A 21,115-nucleotide genomic window follows, 5' to 3' on the forward strand; every position below is an offset into this window, starting at 1 on the left:
AGTAACAGCAAGTGCCACTATTCTTTGAGGTTCTACCTGTCCCAAGTGTTGCGGAGGATGGGTCTGGCCACATTGCCGCGGAACGCTCCAAGTAGTTGGACCGTACCGCAGCACCTGTCCTTCGTGGAGAAATTCTTCCGGAAACACACCTTTGACCACATGGCTATCAAGCAGTGGTCAGCACGTAATGTCCTTGAAGCCCTGAGAGAAAAGGAGACGGCAGATCCTGTCGGATGGTTCCCTGAGCGGACTGTCAATGTCATTTGGCAGAATGCCTCATCACCAGAACTCACAAACAAGCACCAAGACCTGGCTTGGCTGGTGGTGAGAAGGGCACTCCCCGTCAGATCCTTTATGCACGCCCGGGGTCTCAACCTCACCGCACGCTGCCCTCGAAGCAGCTGCGGGGCTGATGAGACGGTGGCACACCTCCTTGTGGAATGTGCCTTTGCAAAGAAGGTCTGGAACGAGATGCAGTGGTATTTGTCGCGGTTCGTCCCGGGCAGCTCGGTGACGCAGGACTCTGTGCTCTACAGGCTGTTTCCGGGAACGCACACCGAAACAAATATCAACCGCTGCTGGAGGGTCATCAACTCGGTGAAGGACGCGCTTTGGTCCGCCCGAAACTTGCTGATCTTCCAGCTGAAAGAATTGTCCTCGACCGAGTGTTGCAGACTGGCACATTCCAAGGTCCAGGACTACGTGCTCAGGGACGCGCTCAAGCTTGGGGCAGCCGCCGCCAAGGCACAATGGGGAAAGGCCACCGTGTAAAGCGTCTCAACCGAGGCAGACCGAGGGCCGGGTAACTGCAGAATACCCTCGGCCCGCGTAACTGTGTGCCAACCTGAAAAACAACGGCACACAGTAAACTCTGACGTATGTATATAGTTTTAAGAAATGAAATGTAACGAAATGTAATGTTTTTGTAAATGAGCACGGTATTGTACTGTAAAAATGATTCTTTTTTACACTGTTTATGACTTTTGGATCTGTAATTTTGCAATGTTTTATTGGAGAGTTTTTTTTTGTGTGAATAAAGTATATTTTTGAAATAAAAAAAAAAAATCTGTTCTTATCAGTTTAATATCTGATACGTCCCTTATCTGGGGACCATATATTAAATTGATTTTTGGAGCAGGGAGATGGAATAGGGGCTTGCTCCGTCCACTCCACGTATCGGCCCGGTATTGCAGTATCTCCGGGAACGGTGCACCACCCCCTTTCTGGGGACATTCTCAAACTTCAAAAACAGCTCTCGCACAAACTCACTCTGATGTGGAGGTGCCCGCTTTGCACCGGGGTGGCTGGGGCGGGCACAGTAAGAAGTCTCACATCACCGAGTTAAAGTCCAACAGGGTTTATTTGGTATCCATGATGTGGAGATGCCAGCGTTGGACTGGGGTAAACACAGTAAGGAGTCTAACAACACCAGGTTAAAGTCCAACAGGCTTATTTTGTTTGGTAGCAAACGCCACTAGCTTTCCGAGCGCTGCTCCTTCGTCAGGTGAGTGGGAGACCTGCTAACAAACAGCAACACAGGGCATCGCAAGACACAAACTCAGTTTACAGAATCATGAATAATGATTGGGACGCGAGTCTTTACAGCTAATCAAGTCTTAAAGGTACACACAATGTGACTGGAGAGAGAATTAAGCACAGGTTAAAGAGATGTGTATTGTCTCCAGACAGGACAGCCAGTCAGATTTTACAAGTTACAGATAGTGTGACATGAAGCCAAGATCCCGGTTGAGGCCGTCCTCATGTGTGCCTCAACCGGGATCTTGGCTTCATGTCACACTATCTGTCATTGTCTATTACAGATATCTACTCTTGTCTCCAGACAGGAGCTGTTTGTTTGCAGATCTCCCACTCACCCGACGAAGGAGCAGCGCTCCGAATGCTAGTGGCGTTTGCTGCCAAATAAGCCTGTTGGACTTTAACCTGGTGTTGTTAGACTCCTTACTGTGTTTACCCCAGTCCAACGCCGGCATCTCCACATCATGACTCTTTGCATCACTTAAACACTCTAAGCAAGTGAACACAATAGTCCAAAAGACAGTCTGTCTGCCCAAGCCAACTTCAAACAAAGAGCAGTTCGCAGGTCTTCATCTCCAATAATGGTGCTAATGACCTCATGGCTAATTGTTCTAACACAATGGTTTCAACAAGAGGACCTTGTTTAACGTCCCGAAACTCATATCACACGACCGAGACTTGGGCTAGCAGAATTCCTTTAAGTATACAGCCTTTGGATCTTTGGAACAGAGTTGCTGTTTAATCTCTGACAAGAACAGGACTCCAGGCAACAGAAGCGAGGTGAGGAGAGGAGGAAGTAGTTAGAATGTGCAATGCACTGTGCCTGCGAGTGTGCGGGCAGCAGTGTCAAGCGTTGCCTTTCAAAAGATAATGAATTATCTGAAGGTAAAGTATTTGTAGGGCGACTGGCACCAAGGGAGTTGCTCTTGCAGAGAGCTGGCACAGACAGGACAGGCCAAACGGCCTCCTTTGGTGCTGCAAGTATTGTATGGGCACAGTCGGTTGCTGCATTCTCACTCACGGCCTGCAAAACACGCAACTGTTTTCAAAAGCTTGTTGCAGAGCAGCGCCTTGACAGTGACGTAGATGTGAATAGGCACAACCCTCTGGTAAGTGATTGGTGGAGTACGGGGCCATCTACATAACTGTGATGCAGTGGCGGTGAAAAAGGGGAGAAAAGGCAACTTGTGTGTTGCAATGAGAAAGGCTGGGCGAAAGAAGCCAAGAGTGCAGCTGAGAGTGCTTATATGTGTAAGTGTTTGAATGGTGTCAGCCTGTTGTCAAAGAGGGAAGGCATATGACAATTGGGCGAGTCAAGAGCAGCACCGGCATCGCTTCTCGGCCTTTTGGCTAAGATCAAGTGTAGTATCTGTTCTTATCAGTTTAATATCTGATACGTCCCTTATCTGGGGACCATATATTAAATTGATTTTTGGAGCAGGGAGATGGAATAGGGGCTTGCTCCGTCCACTCCACGTATCGGCCCGGTATTGCAGTATCTCCGGGAACGGTGCACCACCCCCTTTCTGGGGACATTCTCAAACTTCAAAAACAGCTCTCGCACAAACTCACTCTGACGTGGAGGTGCCCGCTTTGCACCGGGGTGGCTGGGGCGGGCACAGTGAGAAGTCTCACATCACCAAGTTAAAGTCCAACAGGGTTTATTTGGTATCCATGATGTGGAGATGCCAGCGTTGGACTGGGGTAAACGCAGTAAGGAGTCTAACAACACCAGGTTAAAGTCCAACAGGCTTATTTTGTTTGGTAGCAAACGCCACTAGCTTTCCGAGCGCTGCTCCTTCGTCAGGTGAGTGGGAGATCTGCTAACAAACAGCAACACAGGGCATCTCAAGACACAAACTCACGGATCCTTTTGGCTAAGATCAAGTGTAGTATCTGTTCTTATCAGTTTAATCTTCTCGGCCTTTTGGCTAAGATCAAGTGTATGATCAAAGCCAAGAGCTCGGATTTCGCAAGGAGCTATCGAGTTTCGATGGGGATTGTGGATTGAAGAAGCAGGCGTCGGACGACCGGCAGACGACCGTCTGCAACACTTGAGCTCTGCTGCTACTGGTGGATCTTTATGCTGGTTTCAAGCCTCTGGCTTGGACCTAACGCCGGTACAGTAAGACTCAGTGTTTTCGAGCTATGGCTGCAGCTGCTCTGAAAGCTACAGGCCAAAGGCAGCCCAACACCATCCGGGTGAAGCCTTCGGGAGGAGGCTCACCTGTGGGCCGCGATTACCTCGTGAAGAAGGTATTGTTCGAGTGCTGCGGATTCCAAGCAGCAGACATCTACGGTGTGGCTGAGTACAGCAAGCCGCCGCACGTGGATATCAGCTTCAGAAGCCTGTCAGGATGCGTCAAGCTCCTGACAGCGGTGAAGGAGAAAGGCAAAGAGGGGCCCCTCTCTATCCTGACGGCGGAGCCCCTGTTCACCATGCCGTCCCAGCGGAACCGGGTTATCACATTCCATATGTATAACCACTACGTCCCTGCGGCTGATGTGCTGACGTTCCTCTCCCGGTACGTGGAGGTGAAGGGAGAGAGCGTGGACGTCATGGACCAGTATGGAATATGGACCTGTAAAAGGCAGGTGAGAGTCACCCTGAAGACTGACCCCAAGGGAGGCCTTCTGCACCCGCCCTCCAATTTTGCCATCGGAGGGAATCGAGGCTTCCTGTACTACACGGGCCAGCCACGACTGTGCCGCAACTGTGGCAAAACCGGCCATTTTGCCGCGAGCTGCAGCGTCACCGTCTGCAGAAACTGCCTGAAGGAGGGGCACTCGACCGACGAGTGCAAAGACAGCAAATGTTGCAACCTGTGTGGGGAGACTGGCCATGTTTACAGAGTCTGCCCCAAGCGGAAGGTCACTTACGCCCAGATCACCGGAGGCGGAGCGAGGAAGGCGAGTGCTCCTGCCGCCTCAGGGAACAAGAAGCCCACCGCAAAAGAAGCTGGCACGGAGAAAGCTTCTGAAGCAAAGGTGGACCCCCCCAGTGCAGCAGGATGACGACACATCCACACCACCACCAGCAGAGGGCGCAGAGGACATGGAGCAGGAGATCCCGAGGGCCCCTGGCAGGTGGTAAAGAAAAAGAAAAGCACCCAGAAAAGGAAATCCTGCGCAGCCAGGGTCTCCAGGGACGACGTCTCCTCAGACGAGGAAAAGAAAGCGGGCAGCCGACAAAGCATCAAACGGCGCATTAGAAAAGCGGCACGAGAACCACAATGGACTCGGACCAACGACCAGAAAGCAGCCGGGGACCATCCAGCCGACGGATACAGCAGTGCGGCCGAGGCCCCCCCAAACCCCGGACAACAGGAACGAGGACACCGACGACGCCCAAGGCGGAGATCGGCCCGCAAGCCCGGCACCAACCGAGGGCTACACGACACCGACCATGTCACCCAGTCGTGGTCGGGGACCTGAGGCAGGGTCGGACTGCTACCTCAGCCCTGCAGAATTTCGTCAGCGCCACAGGAATGCAGCACCTGGAAGAGGCTGACTGAAGGACACGTAAGAACTGACAAACCTTTTAAACATTAAAATGTCTTTAAAGTTTGCATCTTTAAATGTTCGCAGTGTTAAAGATAGTCTGAGATGTGCGGCCAGCTTGTCCTACCTGGCCAAGGTCAAGGCCGACCTGCTGTTCCTGCAGGAGTGTGGAATACCACACCTCAGCAACTACAGGCGCTGGTCGAGTGTGTGGTCCCACGGACCGTCCATCTGGTCAGGTGGGAACGACTGCCGTTCATCCGGCCTAGGCATTCTGCTGCGGGGGGGCGACTTCACCGTCTCCGAAGTTAAGGAGGTGGTGGGAGGACGCCTCCTCGTAGCAGACATCACGTACAAAAACTGCCCTCTCAGGCTGATTAATGTGTATGCCCCGGCCGTCAAGACCGAGCGGCTGGCACCTTTTGAACAGCTGCCACTGCTACTCACCACCTCCAGGCCAATCATACTGGGTGGGGACTTTAACTGTATCATTGACAAGGCCGGCCGATCCAACAGGGCCGAAAGTAAACTGGACGCTACGTCCAGAGCCCTGCTGGAAACAGTCAAAGATGCCAAGCTGCTCGACGTCTTCAGCGACCAAGCAGACGGAGGGCAGCGTAGATACACGTGGTCGCGGCCAGACGGGTCTGTCCGCTCCAGGATCGACTTCATGTTTGCGTCCCGCGCGCTCACGGTCAGGTCCACCGACGTCAAGCCGGTGTTCTTCTCTGACCACTGCCTCCTGCTGGCAGACTGTCAGCTGGAGGAAAACCAGAAAGTGGGCAGGGGGTCCTGGAAGCTTAATGTAGAACTGTTGACCCCAGAGAACCTCGAGGAACTCAAGAGGGTTTACCACGGTTGGAGAACCGTGAAACTCTTCTTTGAATTATAGAAATCATAGAAACCCTACAGTGCAGAAGGAGGCCACTCAGCCCATCGAGTCTGCACCGACCACAATCCCACCCAGGCCCTACCCCCATATATTTACCCGCTAATCCTTCTAACCAACGCATCTCAGGACTCTAAGGGGCAATTTTTTTTTTTTAACCTGGCCAATCAACCTAACCCGCACATCTTTGGACTGTGGGAGGAAACCGGAGCACCCGGAGGAAACCCACGCAGACGCGAGGAGAATGTGCAAACTCCACACAGACAGTGACCTGAGCCGGGAATCGAACCCAGGACCCTGGAGCTGTGAAGCAGCAGTGCTAACCACTGTGCTACCGTGCCGCCCTAAGTCTCCATCGCTCTGGTGGGAAACCATCAAGGGCAACATCAAGGGGTTCTTTACCCGAAAAGGGGTTCAGAAGGCCAGGGAGAGACGGGGGGAAATGTCCCGACTCCAGAAAAGCATGCAGGAGCTACTCCAACTGCAGTCGATGGGGGTTGATGTCAAGGAGGACCTCCGGGAGGTGAAGAGCCAGCAAGCCTCGCTCTTTGCCTCGGAGGCCTCCAAGGTTATCTTCCGGTCCAGGGTCCGCTCCGTGGAGCAGGACGAAACGTGCTCGCGCTTCTTCTTCCAGAAGGTGCACAGAGAAACCGCAGTGATCACAAGCCTGAAGGAAGAAGATGGCTCTGTAGGGTCATCGCAGTCTGACATTCTGAGGATTTGCATATCCTTCTATGCCGGACTGTACGACCTGAAGCCAACAGACAGCACGGCCTCCCAGTCTTTCCTGTCGTCTATCACGCAAGTCTTGGACGACGGCGAGCGGGAGAGCCTGGACAGACCGGTAGCTCTGGATGAGCTGACAAAGGCAGTCGAGTCCCTTCAGAAGGGTAAAACTCCCGGTAGCGACGGCTTACCGGCTGAGTTTTACTCGGCGTTGTGGGACTTGACGGACCCGGACCTCCTGGAAGTATACGAGAGTATGCTTCTGGAAGGCAGCATGTCAGAATCCATGAGGAAAGGCATCATTACCCTCATCTACAAGCAGAAGGGGGCAAGGGAAGAAATTAGAAATTGGAGACCTATTTCACTATTGAATGTGGGTTACAAGATTCTGGCCAAGGTCATCGCCAACCGGGTCAAGTCTGCTCTGGGGTCAGTGATCCATCCTGATCAAACCTGTGCTGTACCCGGCAGGAAGATCTCTGATAGCCTCGCGCTACTCAGGGATACGATCGCCTAGGTGCAGGACAGGCAGGTGGACACCTGCCTCATCAGTCTAGACCAGGAGAAGGCGTTTGACAGAATATCGCACAGCTACATGATGGATGTGCTCTCCAAAATGGGATTTGGGGAGGGAATCTGCAATTGGATCCAACTGCTCTACACAGACATCAGTAGCGCAGTTTCAATCAATGGGTGGGAATCAGATACGTTTCAAATCAGGTCTGGAGTCAGGCAGGGCTGCCCTCTCTCCTCCGTCCTTTTTGTGTGTTGCATTGAACCCTTTGCCGAGGCCCTCAGAAGCGACCCAGGCATCAAAGGGGTTACAATCCCAGGCAGCGGAGGGACGCAAGTCAAAGCTTCCCTCTACATGGATGACGTGGCTGTTTTCTGCTCGGACCCCTCGAGCCAAAGTCAACCAGGGTAAGAGTGAGGCCATGTTCTTTGGGAACTGGCCTGACACATCCTTTGTCCCCTTCACCATTAGGGTAGACTACCTCAAGGTGCTGGGGATATGGTTCGGAGCGGCAGGGGCATGCGCCAAAAACTGGGAGGAGCGCATCGCCAAAGCCAAACAAAAATTGGGATTGTGGGAGCAACGCTCCCTCTCCATTACTGGGAAGAACCTTGTGATCCGGTGCGAGGTTCTGTCCGTGTTGTTGTACGTGGCGCAGGTGTGGCCTCTCCCCAAGTCCTGCGCAGCAGCAGTGACCCGGGCCATCTTCAAGTTCATCTGGAGATCAAAGATGGATCGTGTCCGCAGGGAGGCGATGCACAAATCTCCAGAGAACGGAGGGAAAAACGTTCCCAACGCCGCCCTCATCCTGATGGCCACCTTTGTGTGCAGCTGCATCAAGCTGTGTGTAGATCCTCGGTACAGTAACAGCAAGTGCCACTATTTTTTGAGGTTCTACCTGTCCCAAGTCTTGCGGAGGATGGGTCTGGCCACATTGCCGCGGAACGCTCCAAGTAGTTGGACCGTACCGCAGCACCTGTCCTTCGTGGAGAAATTCTTCCGGAAACACACCTTTGACCACATGGCTATCAAGCAGTGGTCAGCACGTAATGTCCTTGAAGCCCTGAGAGAAAAGGAGACGGCAGATCCTGTCGGATGGTTCCCTGAGCGGACTGTCAATGTCATTTGGCAGAATGCCTCATCACCAGAACTCACAAACAAGCACCAAGACCTGGCTTGGCTGGTGGTGAGAAGGGCACTCCCCGTCAGATCCTTTATGCACGCCCGGGGTCTCAACCTCACCGCACGCTGCCCTCGAAGCAGCTGCGGGGCTGATGAGACGGTGGCACACCTCCTTGTGGAATGTGCCTTTGCAAAGAAGGTCTGGAACGAGATGCAGTGGTATTTGTCGCGGTTCGTCCCGGGCAGCTCGGTGACGCAGGACTCTGTGCTCTACAGGCTGTTTCCGGGAACGCACACCGAAACAAATATCAACCGCTGCTGGAGGGTCATCAACTCGGTGAAGGACGCGCTTTGGTCCGCCCGAAACTTGCTGATCTTCCAGCTGAAAGAATTGTCCTCGACCGAGTGTTGCAGACTGGCACATTCCAAGGTCCAGGACTACGTGCTCAGGGACGCGCTCAAGCTTGGGGCAGCCGCCGCCAAGGCACAATGGGGAAAGGCCACCGTGTAAAGCGTCTCAACCGAGGCAGACCGAGGGCCGGGTAACTGCAGAATACCCTCGGCCCGCGTAACTGTGTGCCAACCTGAAAAACAACGGCACACAGTAAACTCTGACGTATGTATATAGTTTTAAGAAATGAAATGTAACGAAATGTAATGTTTTTGTAAATGAGCACGGTATTGTACTGTAAAAATGATTCTTTTTTACACTGTTTATGACTTTTGGATCTGTAATTTTGCAATGTTTTATTGGAGAGTTTTTTTTTGTGTGAATAAAGTATATTTTTGAAATAAAAATAAAAAATCTGTTCTTATCAGTTTAATATCTGATACGTCCCTTATCTGGGGACCATATATTAAATTGATTTTTGGAGCAGGGAGATGGAATAGGGGCTTGCTCCGTCCACTCCACGTATCGGCCCGGTATTGCAGTATCTCCGGGAACGGTGCACCACCCCCTTTCTGGGGACATTCTCAAACTTCAAAAACAGCTCTCGCACAAACTCACTCTGATGTGGAGGTGCCCGCTTTGCACCGGGGTGGCTGGGGCGGGCACAGTAAGAAGTCTCACATCACCGAGTTAAAGTCCAACAGGGTTTATTTGGTATCCATGATGTGGAGATGCCAGCGTTGGACTGGGGTAAACACAGTAAGGAGTCTAACAACACCAGGTTAAAGTCCAACAGGCTTATTTTGTTTGGTAGCAAACGCCACTAGCTTTCCGAGCGCTGCTCCTTCGTCAGGTGAGTGGGAGACCTGCTAACAAACAGCAACACAGGGCATCGCAAGACACAAACTCAGTTTACAGAATCATGAATAATGATTGGGACGCGAGTCTTTACAGCTAATCAAGTCTTAAAGGTACACACAATGTGACTGGAGAGAGAATTAAGCACAGGTTAAAGAGATGTGTATTGTCTCCAGACAGGACAGCCAGTCAGATTTTACAAGTTACAGATAGTGTGACATGAAGCCAAGATCCCGGTTGAGGCCGTCCTCATGTGTGCCTCAACCGGGATCTTGGCTTCATGTCACACTATCTGTCATTGTCTATTACAGATATCTACTCTTGTCTCCAGACAGGAGCTGTTTGTTTGCAGATCTCCCACTCACCCGACGAAGGAGCAGCGCTCCGAATGCTAGTGGCGTTTGCTGCCAAATAAGCCTGTTGGACTTTAACCTGGTGTTGTTAGACTCCTTACTGTGTTTACCCCAGTCCAACGCCGGCATCTCCACATCATGACTCTTTGCATCACTTAAACACTCTAAGCAAGTGAACACAATAGTCCAAAAGACAGTCTGTCTGCCCAAGCCAACTTCAAACAAAGAGCAGTTCGCAGGTCTTCATCTCCAATAATGGTGCTAATGACCTCATGGCTAATTGTTCTAACACAATGGTTTCAACAAGAGGACCTTGTTTAACGTCCCGAAACTCATATCACACGACCGAGACTTGGGCTAGCAGAATTCCTTTAAGTATACAGCCTTTGGATCTTTGGAACAGAGTTGCTGTTTAATCTCTGACAAGAACAGGACTCCAGGCAACAGAAGCGAGGTGAGGAGAGGAGGAAGTAGTTAGAATGTGCAATGCACTGTGCCTGCGAGTGTGCGGGCAGCAGTGTCAAGCGTTGCCTTTCAAAAGATAATGAATTATCTGAAGGTAAAGTATTTGTAGGGCGACTGGCACCAAGGGAGTTGCTCTTGCAGAGAGCTGGCACAGACAGGACAGGCCAAACGGCCTCCTTTGGTGCTGCAAGTATTGTATGGGCACAGTCGGTTGCTGCATTCTCACTCACGGCCTGCAAAACACGCAACTGTTTTCAAAAGCTTGTTGCAGAGCAGCGCCTTGACAGTGACGTAGATGTGAATAGGCACAACCCTCTGGTAAGTGATTGGTGGAGTACGGGGCCATCTACATAACTGTGATGCAGTGGCGGTGAAAAAGGGGAGAAAAGGCAACTTGTGTGTTGCAATGAGAAAGGCTGGGCGAAAGAAGCCAAGAGTGCAGCTGAGAGTGCTTATATGTGTAAGTGTTTGAATGGTGTCAGCCTGTTGTCAAAGAGGGAAGGCATATGACAATTGGGCGAGTCAAGAGCAGCACCGGCATCGCTTCTCGGCCTTTTGGCTAAGATCAAGTGTAGTATCTGTTCTTATCAGTTTAATATCTGATACGTCCCTTATCTGGGGGCCATATATTAAATTGATTTTTGGAGCAGGGAGATGGAATAGGGGCTTGCTCCGTCCACTCCACGTATCGGCCCGGTATTGCAGTATCTCCGGGAACGGTGCACCACCCCCTTTCTGGGGACATTCTCAAACTTCAAAAACAGCTCTCGCACAAACTCACTCTGACGTGGAGGTGCCCGCTTTGCACCGGGGTGGCTGGGGCGGGCACAGTGAGAAGTCTCACATCACCAAGTTAAAGTCCAACAGGGTTTATTTGGTATCCATGATGTGGAGATGCCAGCGTTGGACTGGGGTAAACGCAGTAAGGAGTCTAACAACACCAGGTTAAAGTCCAACAGGCTTATTTTGTTTGGTAGCAAACGCCACTAGCTTTCCGAGCGCTGCTCCTTCGTCAGGTGAGTGGGAGATCTGCTAACAAACAGCAACACAGGGCATCTCAAGACACAAACTCACGGATCCTTTTGGCTAAGATCAAGTGTAGTATCTGTTCTTATCAGTTTAATCTTCTCGGCCTTTTGGCTAAGATCAAGTGTATGATCAAAGCCAAGAGCTCGGATTTCGCAAGGAGCTATCGAGTTTCGATGGGGATTGTGGATTGAAGAAGCAGGCGTCGGACGACCGGCAGACGACCGTCTGCAACACTTGAGCTCTGCTGCTACTGGTGGATCTTTATGCTGGTTTCAAGCCTCTGGCTTGGACCTAACGCCGGTACAGTAAGACTCAGTGTTTTCGAGCTATGGCTGCAGCTGCTCTGAAAGCTACAGGCCAAAGGCAGCCCAACACCATCCGGGTGAAGCCTTCGGGAGGAGGCTCACCTGTGGGCCGCGATTACCTCGTGAAGAAGGTATTGTTCGAGTGCTGCGGATTCCAAGCAGCAGACATCTACGGTGTGGCTGAGTACAGCAAGCCGCCGCACGTGGATATCAGCTTCAGAAGCCTGTCAGGATGCGTCAAGCTCCTGACAGCGGTGAAGGAGAAAGGCAAAGAGGGGCCCCTCTCTATCCTGACGGCGGAGCCCCTGTTCACCATGCCGTCCCAGCGGAACCGGGTTATCACATTCCATATGTATAACCACTACGTCCCTGCGGCTGATGTGCTGACGTTCCTCTCCCGGTACGTGGAGGTGAAGGGAGAGAGCGTGGACGTCATGGACCAGTATGGAATATGGACCTGTAAAAGGCAGATGAGAGTCACCCTGAAGACTGACCCCAAGGGAGGCCTTCTGCACCCGCCCTCCAATTTTGCCATCGGAGGGAATCGAGGCTTCCTGTACTACACGGGCCAGCCACGACTGTGCCGCAACTGTGGCAAAACCGGCCATTTTGCCGCGAGCTGCAGCGTCACCGTCTGCAGAAACTGCCTGAAGGAGGGGCACTCGACCGACGAGTGCAAAGACAGCAAATGTTGCAACCTGTGTGGGGAGACTGGCCATGTTTACAGAGTCTGCCCCAAGCGGAAGGTCACTTACGCCCAGATCACCAGAGGCGGAGCGAGGAAGGCGAGTGCTCCTGCCGCCTCAGGGAACAAGAAGCCCACCGCAAAAGAAGCTGGCACGGAGAAAGCTTCTGAAGCAAAGGTGGAGCCCCCCAGTGCAGCAGGATGACGACACATCCACACCACCACCAGCAGAGGGCGCAGAGGACATGGAGCAGGAGAACGGAGATCCCGAGGGCCCCTGGCAGGTGGTAAAGAAAAAGAAAAGCACCCAGAAAAGGAAATCCTGCGCAGCCAGGGTCTCCAGGGACGACGTCTCCTCAGACGAGGAAAAGAAAGCGGGCAGCCGACAAAGCATCAAACGGCGCATTAGAAAAGCGGCACGAGAACCACAATGGACTCGGACCAACGACCAGAAAGCAGCCGGGGACCATCCAGCCGACGGATACAGCAGTGCGGCCGAGGCCCCCCCAAACCCCGGACAACAGGAACGAGGACACCGACGACGCCCAAGGCGGAGATCGGCCCGCAAGCCCGGCACCAACCGAGGGCTACACGACACCGACCATGTCACCCAGTCGTGGTCGGGGACCTGAGGCAGGGTCGGACTGCTACCTCAGCCCTGCAGAATTTCGTCAGCGCCACAGGAATGCAGCACCTGGAAGAGGCTGACTGAAGGACACGTAAGAACTGACAAACCTTTTAAACATTAAAATGTCTTTAAAGTTTGCATCTTTAAATGTTCGCAGTGTTAAAGATAGTCTGAGATGTGCGGCCAGCTTGTCCTACCTGGCCAAGGTCAAGGCCGACCTGCTGTTCCTGCAGGAGTGTGGAATACCACACCTCAGCAACTACAGGCGCTGGTCGAGTGTGTGGTCCCACGGACCGTCCATCTGGTCAGGTGGGAACGACTGCCGTTCATCCGGCCTAGGCATTCTGCTGCGGGGGGGCGACTTCACCGTCTCCGAAGTTAAGGAGGTGGTGGGAGGACGCCTCCTCGTAGCAGACATCACGTACAAAAACTGCCCTCTCAGGCTGATTAATGTGTATGCCCCGGCCGTCAAGACCGAGCGGCTGGCACCTTTTGAACAGCTGCCACTGCTACTCACCACCTCCAGGCCAATCATACTGGGTGGGGACTTTAACTGTATCATTGACAAGGCCGGCCGATCCAACAGGGCCGAAAGTAAACTGGACGCTACGTCCAGAGCCCTGCTGGAAACAGTCTGAAAGATGCCAAGCTGCTCGACGTCTTCAGCGACCAAGCAGACGGAGGGCAGCGTAGATACACGTGGTCGCGGCCAGACGGGTCTGTCCGCTCCAGGATCGACTTCATGTTTGCGTCCCGCGCGCTCACGGTCAGGTCCACCGACGTCAAGCCGGTGTTCTTCTCTGACCACTGCCTCCTGCTGGCAGACTGTCAGCTGGAGGAAAACCAGAAAGTGGGCAGGGGGTCCTGGAAGCTTAATGTAGAACTGTTGACCCCAGAGAACCTCGAGGAACTCAAGAGGGTTTACCACGGTTGGAGAACCGTGAAACTCTTCTTTGAATTATAGAAATCATAGAAACCCTACAGTGCAGAAGGAGGCCACTCAGCCCATCGAGTCTGCACCGACCACAATCCCACCCAGGCCCTACCCCCATATATTTACCCGCTAATCCTTCTAACCAACGCATCTCAGGACTCTAAGGGGCAATTTTTTTTTTTTAACCTGGCCAATCAACCTAACCCGCACATCTTTGGACTGTGGGAGGAAACCGGAGCACCCGGAGGAAACCCACGCAGACGCGAGGAGAATGTGCAAACTCCACACAGACAGTGACCTGAGCCGGGAATCGAACCCAGGACCCTGGAGCTGTGAAGCAGCAGTGCTAACCACTGTGCTACCGTGCCGCCCTAAGTCTCCATCGCTCTGGTGGGAAACCATCAAGGGCAACATCAAGGGGTTCTTTACCCGAAAAGGGGTTCAGAAGGCCAGGGAGAGACGGGGGGAAATGTCCCGACTCCAGAAAAGCATGCAGGAGCTACTCCAACTGCAGTCGATGGGGGTTGATGTCAAGGAGGACCTCCGGGAGGTGAAGAGCCAGCAAGCCTCGCTCTTTGCCTCGGAGGCCTCCAAGGTTATCTTCCGGTCCAGGGTCCGCTCCGTGGAGCAGGACGAAACGTGCTCGCGCTTCTTCTTCCAGAAGGTGCACAGAGAAACCGCAGTGATCACAAGCCTGAAGGAAGAAGATGGCTCTGTAGGGTCATCGCAGTCTGACATTCTGAGGATTTGCATATCCTTCTATGCCGGACTGTACGACCTGAAGCCAACAGACAGCACGGCCTCCCAGTCTTTCCTGTCGTCTATCACGCAAGTCTTGGACGACGGCGAGCGGGAGAGCCTGGACAGACCGGTAGCTCTGGATGAGCTGACAAAGGCAGTCGAGTCCCTTCAGAAGGGTAAAACTCCCGGTAGCGACGGCTTACCGGCTGAGTTTTACTCGGCGTTGTGGGACTTGACGGACCCGGACCTCCTGGAAGTATACGAGAGTATGCTTCTGGAAGGCAGCATGTCAGAATCCATGAGGAAAGGCATCATTACCCTCATCTACAAGCAGAAGGGGGCAAGGGAAGAAATTAGAAATTGGAGACCTATTTCACTATTGAATGTGGGTTACAAGATTCTGGCCAAGGTCATCGCCAACCGGGTCAAGTCTGCTCTGGGGTCAGTGATCCATCCTGATCAAACCTGTGCTGTACCCGGCAGGAAGATCTCTGATAGCCTCGCGCTACTCAGGGATACGATCGCCTAGGTGCAGGACAGGCAGGTGGACACCTGCCTCATCAGTCTAGACCAGGAGAAGGCGTTTGACAGAATATCGCACAGCTACATGATGGATGTGCTCTCCAAAATGGGATTTGGGGAGGGAATCTGCAATTGGATCCAACTGCTCTACACAGACATCAGTAGCGCAGTTTCAATCAATGGGTGGGAATCAGATACGTTTCAAATCAGGTCTGGAGTCAGGCAGGGCTGCCCTCTCTCCTCCGTCCTTTTTGTGTGTTGCATTGAACCCTTTGCCGAGGCCCTCAGAAGCGACCCAGGCATCAAAGGGGTTACAATCCCAGGCAGCGGAGGGACGCAAGTCAAAGCTTCCCTCTACATGGATGACGTGGCTGTTTTCTGCTCGGACCCCTCGAGCCAAAGTCAACCAGGGTAAGAGTGAGGCCATGTTCTTTGGGAACTGGCCTGACACATCCTTTGTCCCCTTCACCATTAGGGTAGACTACCTCAAGGTGCTGGGGATATGGTTCGGAGCGGCAGGGGCATGCGCCAAAAACTGGGAGGAGCGCATCGCCAAAGCCAAACAAAAATTGGGATTGTGGGAGCAACGCTCCCTCTCCATTACTGGGAAGAACCTTGTGATCCGGTGCGAGGTTCTGTCCGTGTTGTTGTACGTGGCGCAGGTGTGGCCTCTCCCCAAGTCCTGCGCAGCAGCAGTGACCCGGGCCATCTTCAAGTTCATCTGGAGATCAAAGATGGATCGTGTCCGCAGGGAGGCGATGCACAAATCTCCAGAGAACGGAGGGAAAAACGTTCCCAACGCCGCCCTCATCCTGATGGCCACCTTTGTGTGCAGCTGCATCAAGCTGTGTGTAGATCCTCGGTACAGTAACAGCAAGTGCCACTATTTTTTGAGGTTCTACCTGTCCCAAGTGTTGCGGAGGATGGGTCTGGCCACATTGCCGCGGAACGCTCCAAGTAGTTGGACCGTACCGCAGCACCTGTCCTTCGTGGAGAAATTCTTCCGGAAACACACCTTTGACCACATGGCTATCAAGCAGTGGTCAGCACGTAATGTCCTTGAAGCCCTGAGAGAAAAGGAGACGGCAGATCCTGTCGGATGGTTCCCTGAGCGGACTGTCAATGTCATTTGGCAGAATGCCTCATCACCAGAACTCACAAACAAGCACCAAGACCTGGCTTGGCTGGTGGTGAGAAGGGCACTCCCCGTCAGATCCTTTATGCACGCCCGGGGTCTCAACCTCACCGCACGCTGCCCTCGAAGCAGCTGCGGGGCTGATGAGACGGTGGCACACCTCCTTGTGGAATGTGCCTTTGCAAAGAAGGTCTGGAACGAGATGCAGTGGTATTTGTCGCGGTTCGTCCCGGGCAGCTCGGTGACGCAGGACTCTGTGCTCTACAGGCTGTTTCCGGGAACGCACACCGAAACAAATATCAACCGCTGCTGGAGGGTCATCAACTCGGTGAAGGACGCGCTTTGGTCCGCCCGAAACTTGCTGATCTTCCAGCTGAAAGAATTGTCCTCGACCGAGTGTTGCAGACTGGCACATTCCAAGGTCCAGGACTACGTGCTCAGGGACGCGCTCAAGCTTGGGGCAGCCGCCGCCAAGGCACAATGGGGAAAGGCCACCGTGTAAAGCGTCTCAACCGAGGCAGACCGAGGGCCGGGTAACTGCAGAATACCCTCGGCCCGCGTAACTGTGTGCCAACCTGAAAAACAACGGCACACAGTAAACTCTGACGTATGTATATAGTTTTAAGAAATGAAATGTAACGAAATGTAATGTTTTTGTAAATGAGCACGGTATTGTACTGTAAAAATGATTCTTTTTTACACTGTTTATGACTTTTGGATCTGTAATTTTGCAATGTTTTATTGGAGAGTTTTTTTTTGTGTGAATAAAGTATATTTTTGAAATAAAAATAAAAAATCTGTTCTTATCAGTTTAATATCTGATACGTCCCTTATCTGGGGACCATATATTAAATTGATTTTTGGAGCAGGGAGATGGAATAGGGGCTTGCTCCGTCCACTCCACGTATCGGCCCGGTATTGCAGTATCTCCGGGAACGGTGCACCACCCCCTTTCTGGGGACATTCTCAAACTTCAAAAACAGCTCTCGCACAAACTCACTCTGATGTGGAGGTGCCCGCTTTGCACCGGGGTGGCTGGGGCGGGCACAGTAAGAAGTCTCACATCACCGAGTTAAAGTCCAACAGGGTTTATTTGGTATCCATGATGTGGAGATGCCAGCGTTGGACTGGGGTAAACACAGTAAGGAGTCTAACAACACCAGGTTAAAGTCCAACAGGCTTATTTTGTTTGGTAGCAAACGCCACTAGCTTTCCGAGCGCTGCTCCTTCGTCAGGTGAGTGGGAGACCTGCTAACAAACAGCAACACAGGGCATCGCAAGACACAAACTCAGTTTACAGAATCATGAATAATGATTGGGACGCGAGTCTTTACAGCTAATCAAGTCTTAAAGGTACACACAATGTGACTGGAGAGAGAATTAAGCACAGGTTAAAGAGATGTGTATTGTCTCCAGACAGGACAGCCAGTCAGATTTTACAAGTCCAGCCAAGTTACAGATAGTGTGACATGAAGCCAAGATCCCGGTTGAGGCCGTCCTCATGTGTGCCTCAACCGGGATCTTGGCTTCATGTCACACTATCTGTCATTGTCTATTACAGATATCTACTCTTGTCTCCAGACAGGAGCTGTTTGTTTGCAGATCTCCCACTCACCCGACGAAGGAGCAGCGCTCCGAATGCTAGTGGCGTTTGCTGCCAAATAAGCCTGTTGGACTTTAACCTGGTGTTGTTAGACTCCTTACTGTGTTTACCCCAGTCCAACGCCGGCATCTCCACATCATGACTCTTTGCATCACTTAAACACTCTAAGCAAGTGAACACAATAGTCCAAAAGACAGTCTGTCTGCCCAAGCCAACTTCAAACAAAGAGCAGTTCGCAGGTCTTCATCTCCAATAATGGTGCTAATGACCTCATGGCTAATTGTTCTAACACAATGGTTTCAACAAGAGGACCTTGTTTAACGTCCCGAAACTCATATCACACGACCGAGACTTGGGCTAGCAGAATTCCTTTAAGTATACAGCCTTTGGATCTTTGGAACAGAGTTGCTGTTTAATCTCTGACAAGAACAGGACTCCAGGCAACAGAAGCGAGGTGAGGAGAGGAGGAAGTAGTTAGAATGTGCAATGCACTGTGCCTGCGAGTGTGCGGGCAGCAGTGTCAAGCGTTGCCTTTCAAAAGATAATGAATTATCTGAAGGTAAAGTATTTGTAGGGCGACTGGCACCAAGGGAGTTGCTCTTGCAGAGAGCTGGCACAGACAGGACAGGCCAAACGGCCTCCTTTGGTGCTGCAAGTATTGTATGGGCACAGTCGGTTGCTGCATTCTCACTCACGGCCTGCAAAACACGCAACTGTTTTCAAAAGCTTGTTGCAGAGCAGCGCCTTGACAGTGACGTAGATGTGAATAGGCACAACCCTCTGGTAAGTGATTGGTGGAGTACGGGGCCATCTACATAACTGTGATGCAGTGGCGGTGAAAAAGGGGAGAAAAGGCAACTTGTGTGTTGCAATGAGAAAGGCTGGGCGAAAGAAGCCAAGAGTGCAGCTGAGAGTGCTTATATGTGTAAGTGTTTGAATGGTGTCAGCCTGTTGTCAAAGAGGGAAGGCATATGACAATTGGGCGAGTCAAGAGCAGCACCGGCATCGCTTCTCGGCCTTTTGGCTAAGATCAAGTGTAGTATCTGTTCTTATCAGTTTAATATCTGATACGTCCCTTATCTGGGGACCATATATTAAATTGATTTTTGGAGCAGGGAGATGGAATAGGGGCTTGCTCCGTCCACTCCACGTATCGGCCCGGTATTGCAGTATCTCCGGGAACGGTGCACCACCCCCTTTCTGGGGACATTCTCAAACTTCAAAAACAGCTCTCGCACAAACTCACTCTGACGTGGAGGTGCCCGCTTTGCACCGGGGTGGCTGGGGCGGGCACAGTGAGAAGTCTCACATCACCAAGTTAAAGTCCAACAGGGTTTATTTGGTATCCATGATGTGGAGATGCCAGCGTTGGACTGGGGTAAACGCAGTAAGGAGTCTAACAACACCAGGTTAAAGTCCAACAGGCTTATTTTGTTTGGTAGCAAACGCCACTAGCTTTCCGAGCGCTGCTCCTTCGTCAGGTGAGTGGGAGATCTGCTAACAAACAGCAACACAGGGCATCTCAAGACACAAACTCACGGATCCTTTTGGCTAAGATCAAGTGTAGTATCTGTTCTTATCAGTTTAATCTTCTCGGCCTTTTGGCTAAGATCAAGTGTATGATCAAAGCCAAGAGCTCGGATTTCGCAAGGAGCTATCGAGTTTCGATGGGGATTGTGGATTGAAGAAGCAGGCGTCGGACGACCGGCAGACGACCGTCTGCAACACTTGAGCTCTGCTGCTACTGGTGGATCTTTATGCTGGTTTCAAGCCTCTGGCTTGGACCTAACGCCGGTACAGTAAGACTCAGTGTTTTCGAGCTATGGCTGCAGCTGCTCTGAAAGCTACAGGCCAAAGGCAGCCCAACACCATCCGGGTGAAGCCTTCGGGAGGAGGCTCACCTGTGGGCCGCGATTACCTCGTGAAGAAGGTATTGTTCGAGTGCTGCGGATTCCAAGCAGCAGACATCTACGGTGTGGCTGAGTACAGCAAGCCGCCGCACGTGGATATCAGCTTCAGAAGCCTGTCAGGATGCGTCAAGCTCCTGACAGCGGTGAAGGAGAAAGGCAAAGAGGGGCCCCTCTCTATCCTGACGGCGGAGCCCCTGTTCACCATGCCGTCCCAGCGGAACCGGGTTATCACATTCCATATGTATAACCACTACGTCCCTGCGGCTGATGTGCTGACGTTCCTCTCCCGGTACGTGGAGGTGAAGGGAGAGAGCGTGGACGTCATGGACCAGTATGGAATATGGACCTGTAAAAGGCAGATGAGAGTCACCCTGAAGACTGACCCCAAGGGAGGCCTTCTGCACCCGCCCTCCAATTTTGCCATCGGAGGGAATCGAGGCTTCCTGTACTACACGGGCCAGCCACGACTGTGCCGCAACTGTGGCAAAACCGGCCATTTTGCCGCGAGCTGCAGCGTCACCGTCTGCAGAAACTGCCTGAAGGAGGGGCACTCGACCGACGAGTGCAAAGACAGCAAATGTTGCAACCTGTGTGGGGAGACTGGCCATGTTTACAGAGTCTGCCCCAAGCGGAAGGTCACTTACGCCCAGATCACCGGAGGCGGAGCGAGGAAGGCGAGTGCTCCTGCCGCCTCAGGGAACAAGAAGCCCACCGCAAAAGAAGCTGGCACGGAGAAAGCTTCTGAAGCAAAGGTGGACCCCCCCAGTGCAGCAGGATGACGACACATCCACACCACCACCAGCAGAGGGCGCAGAGGACATGGAGCAGGAGAACGGAGATCCCGAGGGCCCCTGGCAGGTGGTAAAGAAAAAGAAAAGCACCCAGAAAAGGAAATCCTGCGCAGCCAGGGTCTCCAGGGACGACGTCTCCTCAGACGAGGAAAAGAAAGCGGGCAGCCGACAAAGCATCAAACGGCGCATTAGAAAAGCGGCACGAGAACCACAATGGACTCGGACCAACGACCAGAAAGCAGCCGGGGACCATCCAGCCGACGGATACAGCAGTGCGGCCGAGGCCCCCCCAAACCCCGGACAACAGGAACGAGGACACCGACGACGCCCAAGGCGGAGATCGGCCCGCAAGCCCGGCACCAACCGAGGGCTACACGACACCGACCATGTCACCCAGTCGTGGTCGGGGACCTGAGGCAGGGTCGGACTGCTACCTCAGCCCTGCAGAATTTCGTCAGCGCCACAGGAATGCAGCAC

At 52.6% G+C, this 21,115-nt stretch overlaps 3 non-coding genes and 3 pseudogenes across 3 annotated transcripts; all 6 read left to right on the top strand.

Annotated features, from left to right (window-relative positions):
- The first annotated feature begins 1,040 nt into the window (after nt 1-1,040).
- On the top strand, nt 1,041-1,218 carry LOC144511553 (U2 spliceosomal RNA; annotated as a pseudogene).
- Nucleotides 1,219-2,866: 1,648 nt separating this feature from the next.
- Nucleotides 2,867-3,057, top strand: LOC144511621 (U2 spliceosomal RNA). Its single transcript, XR_013500868.1, has one exon. It is a non-coding gene; the product is annotated as a U2 spliceosomal RNA (small nuclear RNA).
- A 6,011-nt stretch (nt 3,058-9,068) lies between these two features.
- On the top strand, nt 9,069-9,246 carry LOC144511537 (U2 spliceosomal RNA; annotated as a pseudogene).
- A 1,648-nt stretch (nt 9,247-10,894) lies between these two features.
- On the top strand, nt 10,895-11,085 carry LOC144511648 (U2 spliceosomal RNA). The gene has a single exon (XR_013500894.1). It is a non-coding gene; the product is annotated as a U2 spliceosomal RNA (small nuclear RNA).
- Nucleotides 11,086-17,105: 6,020 nt separating this feature from the next.
- LOC144511538 (U2 spliceosomal RNA) lies at nt 17,106-17,283 on the top strand (annotated as a pseudogene).
- A 1,658-nt stretch (nt 17,284-18,941) lies between these two features.
- Nucleotides 18,942-19,132, top strand: LOC144511622 (U2 spliceosomal RNA). Its single transcript, XR_013500869.1, has one exon. It is a non-coding gene; the product is annotated as a U2 spliceosomal RNA (small nuclear RNA).
- The last annotated feature ends 1,983 nt before the right edge of the window (nt 19,133-21,115 follow it).

The sequence above is a fragment of the Mustelus asterias genome, chromosome 24 (assembly GCF_964213995.1).
Source record: "Mustelus asterias chromosome 24, sMusAst1.hap1.1, whole genome shotgun sequence".
NCBI lineage: Eukaryota > Metazoa > Chordata > Chondrichthyes > Carcharhiniformes > Triakidae > Mustelus > Mustelus asterias.